The sequence below is a fragment of the Dipodomys merriami genome, unplaced genomic scaffold, assembly GCF_024711535.1.
Source record: "Dipodomys merriami isolate MVZ:Mamm:240054 unplaced genomic scaffold, mDipMer1.0.p SCAF_13, whole genome shotgun sequence".
Taxonomy (NCBI): Eukaryota; Metazoa; Chordata; class Mammalia; order Rodentia; family Heteromyidae; genus Dipodomys; species Dipodomys merriami.
Genome location: NW_027202604.1, coordinates 1,464,069 through 1,478,992, shown reverse-complemented (window position 1 = coordinate 1,478,992; position 14,924 = coordinate 1,464,069). Strand labels below are relative to the sequence as shown.

Here is a 14,924-nt window from a genome sequence, read left to right as displayed (position 1 = left end):
GCAGCCACAGCTCAAACCCAGGCAAGTGTGGATGCTGAACTGGATGTCATGACCCTGTGTTGTAATATTGTTAGGCTGCTGGTGCAGGGTGCCTCTTCAGAGGTAAAGAAAAGTAGATTCTGTGGCAGCAGGACAATGAAGACAGAGGGCAGCAAAAACCTATTTATAAAGGGCCACTGTTCAAAAAAGCTGGACTGGTTTGAAATTTTTTACCCACAAATTTTTTGCGAGTGTCAAAATGAGTAGAAAGAGTCACGAAAGGAAGTGTCCTAATAAAGTTATCAGAGGCATTCTTAAAGGCACCACACAGTCCCAGGATTCTACTCCCTACTCACCTCAGGACCAGAGTCCAGCATGTTAAGGACAGTCTTAATATTGACTCCATTGTCATTATTAACAGCACTCTGCTACTCTCAGAAATATCCTAGTTTGTATGCTGTCTCATCACCCTACATTCCACTTATTGTCTCTCCACTTTAATCCTTTCCCCAAATCACAGCTGAACAGTCCTTCAATTCAACAACTTCTATGCTGAAAATAGGCCTATGACTTCCTACTGTGCTATAACACTGTGTATAACTAAATGTTTATCTTGCTATTTGATGTCTGTCTTCATGTAATACACTTCTCCCAAGGACTAGAGAACTTTCCCATGCTCAAATAATATTGCTAGAGAAGTGAATATCTTTTATTAAAACAGATATCATCATTTTTGGTGTGGTAATCAGTCATCATTTATAAACAGATTTTCATTTTGTTCATCTTCTAGTGCTGTAGCACAAACATAATAGCTTAAGAGAGAGGAGATTTGCTGTCAATCTCTGGAAGCAAGAATTCCAAAGTGATGTGTTACACATAGGTGTCAGCATTCCTTAGCTTGTGGACACCTTTCCCCTTCAAAGTCTGGAGTCACATCATTGCCCTCTGAATCATGATCATCATCTCCCTCCTCTCTGACTGTCCCTCTTTTACCTCTGAAGATCCTCAAAATTGCACTGAGTTCACCTTGATAATCTACAGCAGTCTGCCCATCTCAAGACCCCAATTGTATTATACTTTCAAGACTCATTGGTCATACAAAGTAAAACCATCATAGGAATAATAATAGGAATTGGAATTTATAACAGTTCTGAAGATTAGAAAATTTCTATGAAAACATAGCCAATGTGGTTTGGAAATTCCTCAAAAAACTAAACATACAATTATTTTGTGATCCAGCAATACCACTCTTGGCTATCTACAGTAAAGATACTTACACCCCCATGTTCATTGTTGCACTATTCACAAAAGTCAAGCTATGGAAACAGTACAGATGCCCTACAACAAATGAGTGGATCAAGAAAATGTTGTGTGTGTGTGTGTGTGTGTGTGTGTGTGTGTGTGTATAATGAAATTTTATTTATCTATTAGCAAGATAATATTTATTTAGAGGATAATATCATTTAGGGGAAAATGGATGGACCTAAGAAAAAATTATGTCAAGTGAAGTAAGTTAGACTCAGAAAGAAAAATGGCTCTCACATGTTCTCTCATATGTGAATGCTAGATCTAAAATACAAACATGCACGATAACATATGCTGGGCTCTATGCATATATGCACAATCTATACATATACATGCAAACATACTAAACAATGGTGTACTTAGGGGAGGAATCTGAACGTGTAAATCCTCTGAAGAACTAATGAATACAAGGAAGTGAAACATGGTTTGGGAGGATGATAAAGGGAGAACATGAATGCAGGTAGGAAGAGTAAGCAAAAGCATCCATTATGTTCAGTGTACATTATACAATTATATAAATAATGAACTACATTACTTTAGGGGAATGGAATGGGGTAAGTGGGGGAAAACAGTGGAAAAGGTGACTTTGATCAAGAAGCACTATACTCATAGCCTGACTTATGAAACTGTGACTTCTTTGTACAAGTACTAAATAGTAATTTTTTAAAACTTAGCCAATGGCAAGACCCAGAGTAGCAGCAATCACTTCTTTGAAGTGATTGCCTATGCTCTATACCTTTCAGATGACCTGCTCAATTCAAGGCAAGTGTCTTAGGAGCCAAAAAGGATGTCTTTTCTTTTTGAGTGAGACATTTCTGGAATAAATGGAGAGCAGAAAATTTAAGTCTAGCAAACATAGGTTTTATAGCAACATCCCTCAAATAGAATCCCATAGGAGAGATTATTACTAAATTCCAAGGTCTTGACTCACATGTCTTAACATGTTTTTGACCACAACCCCTGGAATTTCTAGATAGAATGGCTTTAAGTTGGAATACACACACCATGACAAATAACAGCAACAACATTTTCTCCCAGTTTTGTAGAACATTCTTCCTAATCTCCTCTCCAATTTAAAGCACTATAATTGATTTCACAGAGCCTGCCATCACCCTCCCTCTTCTCGGGGCTACCTACTGCACCTATCTGAGGTTGTATCTCTTCTTTAGACACACAATCATGTGCTAACATATTCAGAAGAGTTTTTCCAACCATTTAGACAACTATTTATTCATACTGAAAAGAAAGTTGTTTCATTCAAAAACAAAATTTCTTACCTCTTATTTCTACTTACCTTCCCCTTACCCTGTAAGTTTATTTTCACCTCATTCATCTAGCCATCATTCAACAAATTATTACTAGCTGCCTACTCAATCCCAAACCAAATACTAACATGTAATAGCAAATAAAATGGATGTGGTCACTTGGCTTCTCCGGGGAAATAAACTGAGAACACAATTACACGAACTAACACTTGCCATGAACTCACAAAATCTAACTGAGAATTTTAGAAAGTTGCCAATATTATGTGTCTGTGCCAATAGTGGGGTGTTAACTCAGGCCCTTGGGTGCTGCACCTTAGCTTTTTTGCTCAAGGCTAGTGCTCTCCCACTTGAGCCACAGTTCCACTTCAGGCATTTTGGTAGCTAACTGGAGTAAAGAATTTTGTGGGCTTTCCTGCCTGGGTTGGCTTCAAAAAATGATCCTCAGAATTCAGCCTCCTCAGTAGCATGTAAGTCACTGGCACCCAGAATGTTTAGAAATAAGAAAATCCAAAAATGAAATAAAGATTCCCTGCTACCATTTTGAAAATTGGCTACAGTTAAATAGCAGCTGTGCTGTTTTAGTAGGACACTTGGTTCTGGTTTACAACAGTCCTCAGTATTCTACTCTGTCCCTCTGACACTAAACCAGTTTTTTGGTGGTTAATTGATGATAAGAGTCTCAGGAACTTTCCTGCCTGTGCTGGTTTCAACCACAATCCTCAAATCTCAACCTCCTGAGTATCTACAGTTACAGGCATGAACCACCTGTGCCCATCTGGGTTTAAGTATTTTTGTAACCTCTTGTTAACAGGATGGAAGCAGGCTTGATCTTTCCACTGACAAATCTCTTGCTTCTCTGGTTCTATATAACCAACTACTACTAAGTGACAAGTCTCTTCAGAGCTTCATTAGTTACATTAGGAACAAAGAGGAACACTAAGCATTGCCCTAAAAACTTCACAGCCAAGAGGTAAGCCAATGTAAACAACCATGGTCCATCCAATCAATGTGTAAAAGATATAAGTAACAAGTAAAATGAATACTACTTAACATTGTTAATGCACACTGGTAAAATATCATGGCCAGTCAACATATGAAGTCCATAGGGGGCCATCTCTCACTAAGAATTCTGCAGCTCAGCCTGGACATCCAGGTGTATTTGAGACAAAACAAAACAAAATGACCAAAAAAATTCTCATTTCCCAGCTTGAGCTGTTCTTTACAATTTCCTCTTTCAGATCCTTGAAAGCAACAAGATTTGAGGATGGATACCCGTCAACAGACTCACTAATACACACAATATCTGCTTGTATCTAAGGCTGCATTTTCTACTTCATTAACCTGGTATTTTTCCAGCATCACTGGGAATCTCCATCACACCACCAGATGACAGCATCAATACTCCCTGGACTGCACATATGTTTAGTGCAAGAAGAAACATAAAGTCCTATTCAAGCCCTTCCAGTTGGCCAATCAAACACTGGTTTGCACTTCCATCTTGCTTGTGAAGCAACACTGTTAAAAAAAATTATTTTTCAGGTGCCAACAGAGATAAATGCACCTTTTGATCAGGGGGAAAGCATACATGAAATTGAGAAAGGACATGTTTTCCTTTTTCTGGGAAGGTTTTAAGGATGTCAGTCACTGTAAAAATCTTGGTTTGGGAATGCTGTTCACATCTGCAAACTGTTCCTGTAATATCTAGGCAGAAATCCATTTAAGACCATAGCTTTTCTCCACGATAAGCAGTCTTGCTTGGAAAACACCAACCAGACCTTCTCAGCTGAACTATGAAGTCATGTTGGCTCTGTCTCCATCCCCTTCCCCCCCCCCCCACCCTCTATGACAGAACAGAAGGAAGTGATTCATACACCTGAATTCCCTAAGAAAGGAAATTTTCACAGAAGAGGGCATTTTGATATGTTTTATTTCTTTGAAAGTCATGATGCACATGTGAGTTTTAACAGTTCCTAATCCAGCAGAAAAAGAAAAGCCAAGGTGGGAAAATGACAATGTGAAGAAGTCTATTTAAATTATTTTTGTCTTTCCATTTTCCTTCTTTTTATATTTTATTGAAGCAAGAGCATTTGTAAATTATAACATATGTGGAGTAAATTCATAGTTTCCAAAGAAAATATTATCATGCCTACACCACTGCTGAGTGGTCTGATAACATCCAAGCCTCTAGACCTAAGCCAGAAGGACAAACATAAGGAACTTGGACCATATATAGTAGTCTAGTGCATGTGACAAACCTCAAAATGTAATTTTGTTCTTTTCAATCTAATATTTAAAAAGTCTTCTTTGTTTTCCTAATTTGGGAACAAACTGATCCAAGGCAAAAGATTCTAACTGAACTTAGGCCTCAAACCAGAGGATGCTGAGCTGAGAGCCCATGAGAGGATAAAGCAGAGCTTCTGTCCTTGTGAACCAAAGACAAAATTTGTATCGTCTTTTGGATAGGATCCCTCAACTAACTCTACACCCCTCTACCCACATCTCCTTGCTCAAAGGAGGTGTTGCAGAGGTATTTAGAACCTCCCAGAAAGCCTGAGTCAGACAAGCAGAGCTGAAGTTGAAGAATCTGACTGATCTGCCTCCCCTGGGGAGCATTAGTGGATCAGTCCCATTCTGGGTATGGTGAGCCCACCAGACTTGGGCCTATGTCCAGCTCCTACCCAGCCTGGTCTTGCAGATCTATGATGCCACAAAGCTCGTAAGCCACAGACTAGTGCTGGAGAAGCTGAGAGCTTTCAGCCAGAAGAAAAGGCAAATATAGCTTGATTCGACAGTGTGCTTAAATATTTGGTCTGTGGGTCTCCACAGTACTCGTCTGGGCCCCACCCTTGTGAGGGGAAGCATACCTCTAGTTCCTTGTCTAAAAATAAGAAGACTCAATTAAGTTGCTCCAAAGTTTGAACCTGTCCTGAAAAGTCACTACATTTTCACTTAAGTACCTTAAGATAAAGCAATATAAAAATTGCAATTCAAGATGTCAGAGAGAAAATTATTTTTCCAGAGTTATTTCAAGGGAAAAAAAACCTTTGAATGAATTGAAGCTTCTGGCTTGCCCCTTCCTACCTCTCAGGTTGCATGCCCTATAAAAAGAATGTCATTAAGTAAAACTATGGTTTGAAATGCTTACGGATCCATACACATAAAGTACCATAAATGCTACACTATAAAATTCTCCATGTGGTATAAGAATCACAGTTTATTGCTCTCTAATGATCAATTGGCAATTAATATTTAACCACCTTCTTGTACTGAAGACCTTTTCTAACATATACAATGGGGAAAATTATGGAGGGTTCATTTCAAAACTGAACATATAAATAATAACTCTCATGGAAATAAACAAATGAAAGTATTCCAAAAGAAACCAAAGACTAGAATGACTAAGGCATGTATTGACATTAATTTACTATTTAGAGATGTCATTTGTGAAATATTAATCTGTTTTAATTTTTTCTCTTTTTTATACTAATTGCAAGGGCAGATGTGCTTACTATGCATGCTGTTTAAACCATAAGTATAGTATAAGAAACAGCTTTCTCCTTCTGATGGGAAACATAAATAATGTTTCTATGCTATATCCTATTCCAATATATCACAGAACTGGTTGAAATGTGTCTGTGACTACTGTAAATCATAAATACAGTTAAACAGCACCTCCTCCTTGAGTATAGAAAACAAAAGCATAGCCTCGAGATCTAGTTACACACTACTAGAGGGTGAGTTTCTTCATAGTTCACTTTAATTGATTTATACAGACAGGAAAGAGGGAGAATATTAAACATTTTAAGACCTTCCCAGGCTCACCTAATTAGGCCATACCTACATAAAGAACTTCATAGTTTTAGAAAACCTGAGAGCAATGAAATAAAACTAAGATCAATTGGGGGAACGCACACCATATTCCAACACCTGCTCTCAAATCCTGGGCTTGTAACAAAGGCAAAGTTATGGGTAGTAGATACAAGGAACTGGTTCTTCCCTGGTCCATACACTGTATCTCTGAAATTTCAGTCCATATTTCACATTTTGAAGAAAATCTGTGAAACACACCAAAATCATCCAAAGAGTACAACAAAAAGCAATGTTTGACATCAGGAGCTCATTTAACAAAACATTATCTGAAACATGTAAAATCACTCATCTCTGTCAGATATGAAAATAAAAAGTATTGCCAATCTTCATTTAAAATATTCTTAGAATTGTCTCTTGTAACTTATAAATATAAAGTGTATGTAAACATAAACAACTGAAATATCTGAAGTGAATGACCCTATTCTAAAAAATATTTTAATGAAGTCCTAGAAGACCAACCACATTTCTGCTACATGTGTAAGGCAAGCCTTAATTTATAATCACAAGGAGAAGAAAATCCTGCAATATTATCATTAATCAAGGGATACATTCCAATTTCAGATATGGTAAGTACATAAAATGAGTCATGGAAATATGGAAAACATTGAAGAATATGAAAAAGACAGAATGTAAACGTGTGTGCAATGATCACTTAGAAAATACTTATTAAATAAGTGAAAAAAATAGTGGCTTCACAAACAGAATTCTTAACAGAAAACTGGAATAAGGAAACTGTTTATATACATGACCACCTAAACAAGAAGACAGCCTACCTTCCTCAAACCAGTCCACTACCACGGTGGCCCAGATATCTCTCCTAGCTCAGTTCCTACAAATGTTGGCAGAAAAAAAAAAAAAACACTCCAACATTAGTTTTATAGGCACAGGCATATCTACATACATACACATTCATCCACACCCCAAACCAGCAGTCAACAATGACATACTGACTAAACCCCAACTACCAGGTTTCTAAATAAAGCTTTATTTAAAACAATGACACTCATTCACTTAGGCAATGTGTATGACCACTGCCTCCAATGATACAAGTACAATGTATGTACTTGTATACGTATGTATAAGTACAAGTAAATGGCCCACAAATTACCTGGCCTTTAACAAAAGGTTTCTCAAGTCATGCACTAAAGCATGAGACCATCGAGGAAAGAGGCCATATTATACTGATCTTACTCCCACAGTAGCACTTCCCACCAAATAAAGAGCAGATAATATTTGATTGTTTTTAGATTTTAAGTAATCTAAGCATAGCAAGCCTCTGAAACTGAAAGGTGTTCTGACGAATATCTGACTGTACTTGGACTCATTTGTTAGGCTCTAAATAAGGTTGTGTCAACTTTGTCACCACTGACACTGAATGCCATGCAATTCCATTGTGAGTGATTTTCCTGGGCACTAAAGAATGATTGGTAACATTTCTGCCAAGATACTTAATGCACAGCTGCCCCAACATGCACATACCCTACCTTGCAACAATCAGCCAAGTATCTGTTAAAGGCAGGATTCTTCTCTCTTTACAATAAGTTAGAATAAACTTATTGACTTCATTTTATAGTAATAATAGTAATAGTAATAATAAAAGCTAATACATACTGTAATATATAAGTAGTCATCCACAAATGTACATATAGTAACTCATTTAATCCTCATAATTCTCCATTTCAAAGATGAAAAGACACTTAAGAGAAAGTAAGTTTCTTGTCTACAGCTACACTGCTGCTACTAAGAGGTAGAGAAAATTACTGAACTTGAGTCCACTGCAGTCAGGTATTTAGCTTTCTGCCTTTCTGGAAATGCTTAAAGTTGATGGCAAACAATAGTCTAGGTACCAGCTCTCCTTGTATTTCCTATTCTGTTCCCTGGAATCATCAGCACTCATTTAAAGATACACCATTAGTACAGCAGAAACTCTTGAATCTTCCCAGAGGTAATATTCTATTATTTAATAATTGGTGTGGACATGGGATAGATAAATGGTTACATGCATACCATCTGGTGCCTATAGACTGAGTCTAACTCAGCATATTTCTCAGCCGAGATTTAATGATGACCCAGCCTCCACAAACAATTCAACAATACAAGAAACTAGACAAGAAACTTGAAAACATAAAAGCTAAGATCCTTGCTCTTAAGAAATCTTAAACTTCATGAATAAATAAAGCATCCAAGACAAGAGCACTTCTAGTCCATCACAGAGAAAACGTTAATTTCAACCAGATAGAGAGAATCTAAGCTAACTGCATTAAAGGTCAGGATTACACAACTTTTCTTGCTAGGCAAGCACTCTATCACTTGAGCATTAGTCTTCAGAACACTTTTTGAAACATCTTTTCAAAACAAATAATCAAACTAATAATATATTATAGACTAACAGTATTTAAGTTCATTTGGCAGATGTGTTTTAAAAAGCCAGAAATTCACCAATTTGTTTGTAATAAAAATTTCTATTATGTTTGAAAGCTGTTTGACCGATTCAATAAGACGAACATTTCTCTTGTGTGCCAACACATTCTATTAATTTGCATAGTAAAGTCATTGCAAAACAAACTTTTGTGTAGTTCAGACAATTGGGTGCAAATTTCAAATGGGTAAATAAAAAGTTAAGTTTTCACCAATTAAGTATTAATTTCACTACTGAGGCTGCCTGGGATTAAAGTAGGGAGAAGGATAGATAGTAAGCTTCATAGGTAGTTCTGGTGAACTCCAGGCCTGAAAACAGGTTAAAGGAATGTGCACATAGTAAGCAATTAGTTATGATTGGACACATACCAACACAGTTTACAGGGTTTTGTACTCTGCCTGAATCAGCTCTACCTGGTGAAGCTCAGCAGCTCTGCCTCTCATATTTAAATTCTTTGCCAAATTCTTCAAATGGAAGTATTCCGTGGAACAAATGAGAAAATGCATGTAAAGAGCTTAGCATCTTGCCTGAAACATCATATCCGCAATATGTTAGTCATTACTGCAGCTTTTCCAGATGGGGTGACTTTTGAATTGGGTCTTGGTTATGATGGTAAATACGTTCCTCTGTCTAGTAAGTCTAATAATTTTCCATTCCTGAGAACTAAGCTCTTTTAAAAATCAGATTCAGCTAGGCATCAGTGGCTCAGAGACCTTACGCTTGTGTGGTCTCACCAGTGGCTGGGAGGTGGAGAATCACAATTCAAAGCCAGTCCATGCACAAAAGTCTGAAAGGCTCCATCTCTAAGGAAGGACCAAAAACCCAGGCTGAAGGAGTCACTCATAGAAGAGCACCAGCAGAGCAAACTGACCAAGTACAAGGCCTTAAGTTCAAGCCATGTCCCAGGACAAAACAAAAAAGAACAAGACTCAAGGATATGCTATTTGCTTCCTATTTACATCAACATTCAAATCCAACTGACATGCTACTTTTTGCCACCTAAATTGCTGAGGTCCACAATCTACTTCTGACAGCCCTCTCCTCCTTACCAACATTATTATGCATAATCATCCAAAATTATGCAACATTTACACTACCTCAAATGGTAAAGGCAAAGATACATTGAAGGTTTACATGCTTCCTTATAATCCAGTGACTAATCTTGTAAATACAATAAAGTAGTTCCAGGCATTGCTGAACTTTTTACAGTATTAGTTAGAAACCCCTAAAATAATTTATAATGGAAATTCTGAGATGTTCTTAGCTACAGAGGATATTGATCCTAGGTCTGGCGACAGAACACATGTTCATAGGTGCACACAAGTGTATGTATGAAATACACGTACACAGAAAAGGGTTCTGTTCGCTTAACTCAAATTTATTCAGAACAGTTTTATGTTATTTATTTTCATGAGTTTTAGACGAGATTTTTTTAGCACATTACAGAGGCCTGGAGGGGCTTTCTGCATAAAAGACAAAGCCAAGCACTGTTAATACAAAGTATAGTAACTCAGTGTTTTGAGAAACATGGCCAAACATATTTGAATATGAAGCCATAAGGCCAAAAATCTTGGTGTCTAGGACTGAGGGCAAAGTTGGCAGTGGGTTGCTCATTATCAGGAGATTCCATGCTACCATGTAGCTGCAATATCTAGCCTGCTTCAACCTAACAAGGACTCAGATGACATCTTGCAAAAACATACAGGATACAAAGATGCCATATCATGTATGTGCTGGTAAAACACACGGGATAAGACACATGATTTGTAGTCCTCGCTTAGTCCCTACAAACTGTGACTTACCCTTTCTAATCCTGATTCTTCCCTTGAAAAATTCTGTTGAAAGACCATCTATTTTCTACAGGTTGCTATAAATTAAATGAGCTAATATACATAAATGTTTGGCATAGTGCCTGGGACAGTGAGTGCTCAACCCATATCCACTAAGATCACTGTCCATGTGTCTGATATTTATACTATATACCACAGAGACAAAATCTGCATCCAGTTACTCACATGGATATTCTTACAAAATAAGAGTGCAACATGCAAGTGATTTTGCAACACACCACCTAAAGCTCAAAGACAAAGGAAAGGCTATATGCTGTACCATGGAGAACACAATGGAGGAAAACGCTTGAGAAAATATGTAACTGAAGCAAGATAGATACATCTGACATTCATGCTTTTAAAAAAAATAGCAATTCAGATAGCTTACCTTAGGACGTATGAAAAATTTAATGTTCTTGGGGTGCTACTGGCCTTCAGAAAAACTTTTACTAGAATAGGATCTAAGAAGGCTGGCAAAGATTTTACCTTCCAAGAGTAGCAGAAAAAATGCCTGATGAAGCTGCTGTCATAGAACAGGTCTTCTCACCATCCCCCACAGACATATATTTCAAGTAATTCAGGGAGCAGTTCAGGAAGCCTCCTCATTATATTTTTTAAGGCTCCCTTTCCATCATTAAAAAGGCGCACATTTCTAATAGGTAAACATCCTCCAGTTGAACAAATCTGAACCGTGACTATTCCTAAGTAAAGTTGCCTTCATTTTCTAAAACTCCTGGGCACAGTTAAACTGATGTGTGAAATTCCATGAACTCCAAGAAGGGGGTTGGAGGGTTGCTAGTATGCTTAAACTTACAACAGGAGATTCAGTGAAAGACTGACTGACTAACCCACAGACCAGCAAAGCCTTAATGCTTAATCACAAATTATTTTTTAATAAAGAGCCAATAGAAAATTTACTAGAACTTGAAGGAGATTTTTAAGAGACCACTTAACACAGGCTGCCTAGAGAGAGGCCTTCTAAAGGGGTGCTGCCATCTAAGCGTAATACTGTTTCGATGATCCTTAACCTGCACATAGGGATTGGCTAAAACTACTTCTTATTCATGGGAGCAACTAAAGAGTGATCCCAACCACCATCAGATTCATGGCTCAACATTCCAAGTTGATAAATAGAACAATCCAAATGCCCAATTAAATTGTCTGGACAAAGTATAATTTTAAGTTAACCTGGTATTGTTTAAACTGTTTTATTTTGTTTTTTAAGTTAACTATAGTGAGAAAAATCCATCTACCATGTCAATCTTATCTGGTATCTATCCCTAGTTGACACAACTATTTTATTTTAAATGATTTATAAAATGTTACTAGAATAGCCTTAGGATCCGTTTTATAAGTGATCTGCGCTTTCCTTTTACACAGGAAAAGCAATGTCCAAAAATATCCAAAGAAATACCAGGCAAAAAGAAAAATAAATCTCATTCAAGGGTGCCATCTAGTGGTGAAATTAGGAAGCACCAATGTTGCTAAGCAACATTTGGTGTGTTTAAAACCCCAGAATCTTGGAAGAAATTTAGTTCTGTGTTTCCCAAAATATGTTCCTTGATAACACGATTCTGTCATCAAATATATTTGAGACCTGCTGGGTGAAGCAGTGTGGAAAAGACATCTATATTACAGGATGCCTTCGAGCCTTGTGTATGCAAACACACTAGGAATCTCGAGAGAAGTGCGTTTTTCACTTAAATTGATCAGGAAAATTATATTTGTGGATGATCCTAAATTCCTCAAAGAATACTGAATTTCCTTAAAACAATACTGAGGAAATGCTTATTTAATCTAGCTCCTACCTCCACATTTTATACATAAGGGCTCCAGCAAGTTTAAGCGACTTGCCACAGTTCTCAGGACTATCTTGTAGCCAGAGACTCAGCAGGTGAGTAGAACTAGAGGGGGCTGCAAATGACTACCCCTGCTCCTTCTCTCTAGCACTGTAACTCTATTGTAGAGGGTCTGGGTCAAGTATCTGTTAAGCTAGACCAAACACTGATTTTAATTTCAAAATACTCTTCTTCTAAATTCTGATAGTTACCGGATCTTTGACTACAAAGAAGTCTTAATGTTACCTGTCAGCACACATAGCAATTCATTTCTTTGTACTTTGTTATGCTTGATACATATTTGAAGAAACATGATCTAAGAATGTGTGAACATCACTTTTGATGCTGCCCATATGGGCATGTATGAGATATGTATCTGTCTCACTTGTTTGGTAGCCTGGAAGGCTGTAGGAAAAGCATAATACTGAACAGTAATTGTGGAAATCAATATCAAAGACAGATAACCTAAAATAATATAATTAAAGAGGGTTATGTTTTATGTTTACCCAAGGCAAATATTTTGTGGGATGATAATATTGTAATCACAATGGCTATTGCATCCAAGGCTATTGCTATAAAATATCCAGAAATATAAGAAAATGTAAACAAACTACAATTTAAAACAGTAATTGTGGATACTGTGTTTATGCACATCCCACAGGGTCTATGAAGCCATCAGTCATGCATATAATGTCCAAAGACTGTATTCAGCTAGGGCTGTTGAGGAGGCTGACTCCAGTTCTGTTAGGAACAGTGTTAGCTATGGCCAGGTTTCCAAATTTGACATCTGTGTCAGTGATTTTCATTACACCTCACAAGTGGTTATATTAAAGGAATTATGTGTTCACAAACTGACTCCACAAGCAACTCCTTTACGATAGAAAATGGTTTATGGTAACTTGGAGATTTAAAAATGAGCCTAAGGAATAAAGCACTTTACTTAGTATTTTTAGATCATGATATATATGATGTTCTACTAACGCTAGATTTCCATTTGGAAAAAGTTGTTTGCTCTTGATTAATACAACTTTCTCAGCCAGCATATTGGCTCACATCTATAATCCTAGCTATGTAAAAGTCTGAGAATCATGATTAGAAGCCAACCCTAGTCAGGCAAATGTTCATGAGACCTCAACCCAAACCAATAAAAAGCTGGACATGGTGATGTTATCCAAGCTACATGAAATGCATAAACAGGAGTATTAGGGCCCAGGGTTAGCTTGGGCAAAAAGGGAGACCTTATTCAAATACAACAAAAGTAAAAAGGGTTGAGGAGTGGCCCAAGTGGTAGTGTACCTGAATTCAAACCCAAGTACTGACAAAAGCAAACAGAAAAAAGAACAGGAAAAAGTTTTCTCTTTAAAAAATTTTTTTTCTGGGCTGGGAAGGTGGCTCAGTGGTAGAGCACTTGCCTTGTATGCCCGAGGACCTGGGTTCGATTCCGCAGCACCACATAAGCAAAAAAAAAAAGAAAACAAGCCGGAAGTGGCGTTGTGGCTCAAGTGGTAGAGCGCTAGCCTTGAGCTGAAGAGCTGAGGGACAGTACCCAGGCCCAGAGTTCAGGCCCCATGACCGGACAAAAAAAAAAATTTTTTTTCTACACAAAATGAATCTTCAAATACATTCTAGAATGGAAATATAGAATCCAAAGGCAAGGCTCATTTTTAAAATTTTTGTTGTGAAGATGATGTACAAAGGGGTCACAGTAACACAAATCAGCAAGATTCATTTTAGTTTGCAAGCTTTTTTTCCCCAAAGGATTATTCTAATGTATACATAAATGGGGACTTCGTGGCCCTCAATTGTAAGTGTGAGGCTTCAGAGGTAACTATAGGTGAACACACCACTCACAATTCATTCCATGTTCAATATGCACTGCAACTGGAAAGCTCTGGAAATACTCACTTGTTTGCATACAAATCAGGCTTTAAAGAATTGGTATGTGAGATACAAATTCTAAAACTTCCCTAAGCTCTAAAAGCATAAGTCTTCAACAGGACTTGTGCTTCTGGTAGGTGAAGAAAAGCTCTTAATTAGGAACTCAACCTCAAAGTCTTAGCAGGAGATTTAATACTATGTATGGGATTGGCGTTTTAATCGGATTAACAGGGATCCAAATGCAATGTGGAAAACAGACAAAAGCATTGTCAGTTAGGCTGGACTGGATGGGAGAGGGCTGGCGCCCAAGTATGAAATTGGCACAACTTAGTGCTGGCTGTAATTTCTTTACGTCTGCCCTGGAAGACTATCCCCTTTTATCCTGCCCATGGATTACAACAGTATGATGGGGAGTTGTAAAGTGACTCTAAGAGGCATGAAGTGACCTGAGATATTTTCTTGGCCCCTATTCCAAAACCCCCCTACTATAATCAGTTCAAGAGTAAACAACATTTTTTAAAACTCCTTAAACCACAAAGCT

At 37.5% G+C, this 14,924-nt stretch overlaps 1 protein-coding gene across 18 annotated transcripts in view; it reads right to left on the bottom strand.

The window, feature by feature from the left end:
- The window catches only part of Erc2 (ELKS/RAB6-interacting/CAST family member 2), a 1,008,017-nt gene that overhangs the window by 767,672 nt on the left and 225,421 nt on the right, over positions 1-14,924 (bottom strand). The window lies entirely within an intron of this gene.